The sequence below is a fragment of the Oncorhynchus tshawytscha genome, linkage group LG31 (genome assembly GCF_018296145.1).
Source record: "Oncorhynchus tshawytscha isolate Ot180627B linkage group LG31, Otsh_v2.0, whole genome shotgun sequence".
NCBI classification, from domain to species: Eukaryota; Metazoa; Chordata; class Actinopteri; order Salmoniformes; family Salmonidae; genus Oncorhynchus; species Oncorhynchus tshawytscha.
In genome coordinates this window covers 40,839,744-40,845,743 of record NC_056459.1, presented here as the reverse complement: position 1 = coordinate 40,845,743, position 6,000 = coordinate 40,839,744, and the positions used below count along the sequence as shown (strand labels likewise).

The following is a 6,000-nucleotide window of genomic DNA, read 5'->3' as shown; positions in this document are numbered from 1 at the left end:
CAAGACCTCAGAAAAAAATTGTAGACATCCACAAGTCTGGTTCACCCTTGGGAGCAATTTCCAAACGTATGAAGGTACCACGTTCATCTGCACAAACAATGGTACGCAAGTATATTCACCATGAGACCACACAGCCGTCATACCGCTCAGGAAGGAGACGTGTTCTGTCTCCTAGAGATGAACGCACTTTGGTGTGAAAAGTGCAAATCAATCCCAGAACAACAGCAAAAGACCTTGTGAAGATGCTGGAGGAAACAGGTTAAAAAGTATCTATCCACAGTAAAATGAGTCCTATATCGACATAACCTGAAAGGCTGCTTAGCAAGGAAGAAGCCACTGCTCCAAAACCGCTATAAAAAAGCCAGACTAAGGTTTGAAACTGCACATGATGATAAAGATTGTACTTTTTGGAGAAATGTCCTCTGGTCTGATGAAGCAGAAATAGAACTGTTTGGCCATAATGACCGTCGTTATGTTTGGAGGAATAAGGGGGAGGCTTGCAAAATAGATTTCAACATGAGGAGGTAAAATTAAGTAGACATATGGAAGCAACATCCCAAGACATCAGTCAGGTAGTTAAAGCTTGATCGTAAATGGGTCTTCCAAACGTACAATGCATACTTCCAAATGTGTGGCAAAATGGCTTAAGTCAAGGTATTGGAGTGGCCATCACAAAGCCCTGACCTCAACCCTATAGAAAATGTGTGGGCAGAACTGAAAAAGCGTGTGCGAGCAAGTATGCCTACAAACCTGACTCAGTTTATACCAAAATTCCTCCCCACTTATTGTGGGAAGCTTGTGGAAGGCTACCCAAATGTTTGACCCAAGTTAAACAATTTAAAGGCAATGCTACCAAATACAGTGGGGAGTATTTGATACACTGCCCGATTTAGCAGGTTTTCCTACTTACAAAGCATGTAGAGGTCTGTCATTTTCATCATAGGTAGACTTCAACTGTGAGAGACAGAATCTAAAACAAAAATCCAGAAAATCACATTGTATGATTTTGAAGTAATTAATTAGCATTTTATTGCATGACATAAGTATTTGATACATCAGAAAAGCAGAACTTAATATTTGGTACAGAAACCTTTGTTTGCAATTACAGAGATCATATGTTTCCTGTAGTTCTTGACCAGGTTTGCACACACTGCAGCAGGGATTTTGGCCCACTCCTCCATGCAGACCTTCTCCAGATCCTTCAGGTTTCGGGGCTGTCGCTGGGCAATACGAACTTTCAGCTCCCTCCAAAGATGTTCTATTGGGTTCAGGTCTGGAGACTGGCTAGGCCACTCCATGACCTTGAAATGCTTCTTACAGAGCCACTCCTTAATTGCCCTGGCTGTGTGTTTCGCGTCGTTGCCATGCTGGAAGACCCAGCCACGACTCATCTTCAATGCTCTTACTGAAGTAAGGAGGTTGTTGGCCAAGATCTCACGATACATGGCCCCATCCATCCTCCCCTCAATACGGTGCAGTCGTCCTGTCCCCTTTGCAGAAAAGCATGCCAAAAGAAGGATGTTTCCACCTCCATGCTTCACGGTTGGGATGGTGTTCGTGGGGTTGTACTCATCCTTCTTCTTCCTCCAAACACAGCGAGTGGAGTTTAGACCAAAAAGCTCTATTTTTGTCTCATCAGACCACATGACCTTCTCCCATTCCTCCTCTGGATCATCCAGATGGTCATTGGCAAACTTCAGACGGGCCTGGACATGCGCTTAATCCACGATGGCGTAGTGTGTTACTAATGGTTTTCTTTGAGACTGTGGTCCCAGCTCTCTTCAGGTCATTGACCAGGTCCTGCCGTGTAGTTCTGGGCTGATCCCTCACCTTCCGCATGATCATTGATGCCCCACGAGGTGAGATCTTGCATGGAGCCCCAGACCGAGAGTGATTGACCGTCATCTTGAACTTCATCCATTTTCTAATAATTGCACAAACAGTTGTTGCCTTCTCACCAAGCTGCTTGCCTATTGTGCTGTAACCCATCCCAGCCTTGTGCCGGTCTACAATTTATCCCTGATGTCCTTACAAAGCTCTCTGGTCTTGGTCATTGTGGAGAGGTTGGAGTCTGTTTGATTGAGTGTGTGGACAGGTGTCTTTTATACAGGAAACAAGTTCAAACAGGTGCAATTAATACAGGTAATGAGTGGAGAATAGGGGGGCTTCTTAAAGAAAAACTAACAGGTCTGTGAGAGACGGAATTCTTACTGGTTGGTAGGTGATCAAATACTTATGTCATGCAATAAAATGCAATGGATTTTTGTTTTAGATTCCGTCTCTCGCAGTTGAAGTGTACCTATGATAAAAATTACAGACCTCTACATGCTTTGTAAGTAGGAAAGCCTGGAAAATCGGCAGTGTATCAAATACTTGTTCTCCCCACTGTGCTTATTGAGTGTATGTAAACTTCTGACCCACTGGGAATGTGATGAAAGAAATAAAATCTGAAATAAATCATTCTCTCTACGGCAGGGTAGTGGTTAGAGTGTTGGACTAGTAACCGGAAGGTTGCAAGTTCATAATCCCCGAGCTGACAAGGTACAAATCTGTTGTTCTGCCCCTGAACAGGCAGTTAACCCACTGTTCCTAGGCTGTCATTGAAAATAAGAATTTGTTCTTAACTGACTTGCCTAGTAAAATAAAAAAAATATTCTGACATTTCACATTCTTAAAATAAAGTTGTGATCCTACCTGACCTAAGACAGGGCATTTTTACTAGGATTATATGTCAGGAATTGTGGAAAACTGAGTTTAAATGTATTTGGCTAAGGTGTATGTCAACTTCTGACTTCAACTGTACACAAACACACTTATTATACACACTGATACACACTGCATATATATATACACACACACACACACACACACACACACACACACACACACACACACACACACACACACACACACACACACACACACACACACACACACACACACACACACACACACACACACACACACACACACACACAGTCTAAAGAAGGTTAGAGAGCTTCAGGACAGACAATAGCTCTAATCAGCAGGTTAGAGAGCTTCAGGACAGACAATAACTATATTCTAATCAGCAGGTTAGAGAGCTTCAGGACAGACAATAGCTCTAATCAGCAGGTTAGAGAGCTTCAGGACAGACAATAACTATATTCTAATCAGCAGGTTAGAGAGCTTCAGGACAGACAATAGCTCTAATCAGCAGGTTAGAGAGATTCAGGACAGACAATAGCTCTAATCAGCAGGTTAGAGAACTTCAGGACGGACAAAAGCTCTAATCTGCAGGTTAGAGAACTTCAGGACCAACAATATCTCTAATCAGCAGGTTAGAGAGCTTCAGGATGGACAATAGGTATATTCTAATTAGCAGGTTAGAGAGCTTCAGGGCAGAGAATAGCTATAAGCTTTGAACAGCAAGGACAGCTATTTCTTGTCCCGGAATCCCACTTAACAAACAGGTTGAAGCCTGCTTGACATTGACGCTAAGCTGCTAGCCATCAGGCTAATGAAGTTGGTACCAGATGAGTTTTGGACTGAAGTCCTCTTTGTCTGGAGAAATACATCTCCAGCACTGTAGGAGCGGTATCTATTACCCACTGTTACGGGACAAACTGGACCACTCAGAGTTCCAATGCGGCAATTGTTTACTTGCCGAGGATTATAGGTTTGAGGTGGATTCATTGATCACGCAGATCGCCAGCCTACGTAAGAAACTGGGGAAAACGCAGAGTAGAATGTTTACATTTTCTACGCCGGTGGCTGGACGACGTTCACGCTTGTTGGATGCATCTCCGCCTTGTCGTTTGTCGTTATCCAACTGGCCGGTGTTGCCTGGAGCTCCCCCATCTGATAGTGGAGTCGAAGGAGCACAGCAAGAGGAGCAAGACGATCAACGATGGTCGCATGTCACGAGTCGTGTCTGCAGTCGCAGTGCCTACAACTCTGAATTCTTAGTCGATGTTGACAACCTTCCGTCCCTGTTCTGGATCGAGCGGGGCTTCTCCATCTGTCGGAGGCCTGCCACAGGCCCCGGGAGCAATGGGCTCAAGTTATCCTGCCTCTTGCCCATACATAAAGGGTTCTCTGAATCCTGAGAAGTGGGAGTGGGCGGATTTCCTCATCCTTCTCGCCAGCGGTGAATCTGGGCAGCTCCATGGTAAGAAATGTGACCGTTCCTGATGCAAAAACAATGTCCGGTCCCGGAGCTCGAGTAAATGACATTACTAAGCTGCTCCCGAATGTACTACACCAGGACATGGAAATCCATTCTATCCTAGTCCATGTGTGTTTTAATGACATTACTATGCTGCTCCTGAATGTACTACATCAAGACATTGATTCTATCCTAGTCCATGTGGGATTTAATAACATTTACTACGCTTCTCCTGAATGTACTACACCAGGACATTGATTCTATCCTATCCATGTGGGTTTTAATAACATTACTAAGCTGCTCCTGAATGCACTACACCGGGACATTGATTCTATCCTAGTCAGTCCATGTGTGTTTTAATGAAATTACTAAACTGCTCCCGAATGTACTACACCAGGACATAAACATTGATTCTATCCTAGTCCATGTGGGTTTTAATAACATTACTAAGCTGCTCCTGAAATTACTACATCAGGACATTGATTCTATCCTAGTCCATGTGGGTTCTAATAACATAACTAAGCTGCTCCTGAATGTACTACACCAGGACATAAACATTGATTCTATCCTAGTCCATGTGGGTTTTAATGACATTACTAAGCTGCTCCTGAATGCACTACACCAGGACATTGATTCTATCCTATCCATGTGGGTTTTAATGACATTATTAAGCTGCTCCTGAATGCACTACACCAGGACATTGATTCTATCCTATCCATGTGGGATTTAATGACATTACTAAGTTGCTCCTGAATGTACTACACCAGGACATTGAAATCCATTCTATCCTAGTCCATGTGGGTTGTAATCACATTAAGAAGGGCAGCTCTGAACAGTTGAAATGGGATTTTAAAGAGTTGATTGACTCTCTTCTAAACCCTAACAAAAGATCAATCATATCTGGCCCTCTGCCATCTCTGAATCGTGGCATTGAACAATGTCTCAGGATTCTTTCTCTTCACAACTGGCTACGTGACTATTGTAGCTCTATGGGTGTAACTTTTGTTGACAATTTCGATAACATTTGGAAACAAAACATGTTATACAAGGAGGATGTGATCCACCCAAATCATTTGGGTTCCTGGATCCTTTCACAGCATACTACAGCTGTGTTGAGACAATGATTTATCAATAACTCAAGCCCAGCTCAGCTAATCCCTACTGTTGTGATGCAGAGTTTTCATAATGCTTCAGCAATTGTACATTACACCAGGGGCATCAGTAGACAAAATATATGCAATCTAATTTATGTTGCTTTAACTGCCCTGAATGCCTCTGCTGATCCTACAGCTATTGTGTGCAGTAATCATGTGCATATGAACCAGATGTATACTGTTAGCACTAAGCCGGTGTGCCCTAGAAGGAAGTCCACTGTGAGCAGCTCACCCTGCATTAACATAAATAACATGAGCACCTCTACTGCTGCTAAACCTCCCAATAAAGCAATGAAAGCAAGTAATCATCGCTGAAGAAAGGGCTCAAAATAGCCCACGTTAATATATGTAGCTTAAGAAATCAATAAATTTTTAGTAACAGATGACATTCATATTCTGACTATCTCTGAAACTCACTTAGATAAAACCTTTGATAATACAGTGGTAGCAATACAAGGTTATAATATTTATGGAAAAGATAGAAATGCCAATGGTGGAGGTGTTGCTGTTTATATTCAGAACCACATTCCTGTAAAGATTAGAGAGGATATCATGTTAAATACTGTTGAAGTAATATGGCTACAGGTTCATCTGCTCACCTAAAGCCCATTCTGGTGGGAAGCTGCTACAGAACCAAGTGCTAACAGTCAGCATCTCGATAACGTGTGAAATGCTTGAAATCAACATAGGGGTATATTT

At 42.8% G+C, this 6,000-nt stretch overlaps 1 protein-coding gene across 1 annotated transcript in view; it reads right to left on the bottom strand.

Moving 5' to 3' along the window:
- The window catches only part of grhl2b (grainyhead-like transcription factor 2b), a 136,668-nt gene that overhangs the window by 119,435 nt on the left and 11,233 nt on the right, over positions 1 to 6,000 (bottom strand). The window lies entirely within an intron of this gene.